Below are 576 nucleotides of genomic sequence, written 5' to 3' on the forward strand. Positions count from 1 at the left end.
TGTGTGTGTGTGTGTGTGTGTGTGTGTGTGTGTGTGTGTGTTTGTGTGTTACTGCAGGAAATATGTGGGTCTACCTTTCTCCTCAATCCTCCTCCTCACACATTACCTGAGGAGCGATCCCCGCAAATAGCACAGATGTGTTTGGACATCCCTCCCGGGCTCGTACACTGGTAGTTGATGTTTCCTAGAGGCTGCAGGCCCGGCGGGGGCTTGATGTCCTCTGAGCTGCTAACGCTGTTCATAGAGTTCATCTGAGGATGACAGGAAGACAGAAGGGAGAACGGAGGGTTGAAGCCGAGGTGGCCCAGAGCGCAGCAGCACAGAGCAGAGCGGAGCGAGAGGAGGAAGTGCAAAGAAAGTGAAAACTATTCAGCAGTCTCATGACATTTCCCCCACACCCCTCCTCCTCCCCCACTTCTTTTTTTTTCATTTTGTCTTCTGCTTGATCACATTTTTCTTTTCCCCTTCCCGCCCACACACTTTGTTGTGAAAGTGTCTCAGCAAGCGATCACATGCTCCATGAGTGGGAGGAGCTGAAACCTCTGTATGAGTCTTGTCATGCTTATTGTATATGCA

At 50.5% G+C, this 576-nt stretch overlaps 1 pseudogene; it reads right to left on the minus strand.

Moving 5' to 3' along the window:
- Positions 1-6: 6 nt before the first annotated feature.
- Positions 7-251, minus strand: LOC106512708 (retinoic acid receptor RXR-gamma-B pseudogene; annotated as a pseudogene).
- Positions 252-576: the final 325 nt, after the last annotated feature.

This window comes from Austrofundulus limnaeus, unplaced genomic scaffold (genome assembly GCF_001266775.1).
Source record: "Austrofundulus limnaeus strain Quisiro unplaced genomic scaffold, Austrofundulus_limnaeus-1.0 Scaffold10740, whole genome shotgun sequence".
Lineage (NCBI taxonomy): Eukaryota > Metazoa > Chordata > Actinopteri > Cyprinodontiformes > Rivulidae > Austrofundulus > Austrofundulus limnaeus.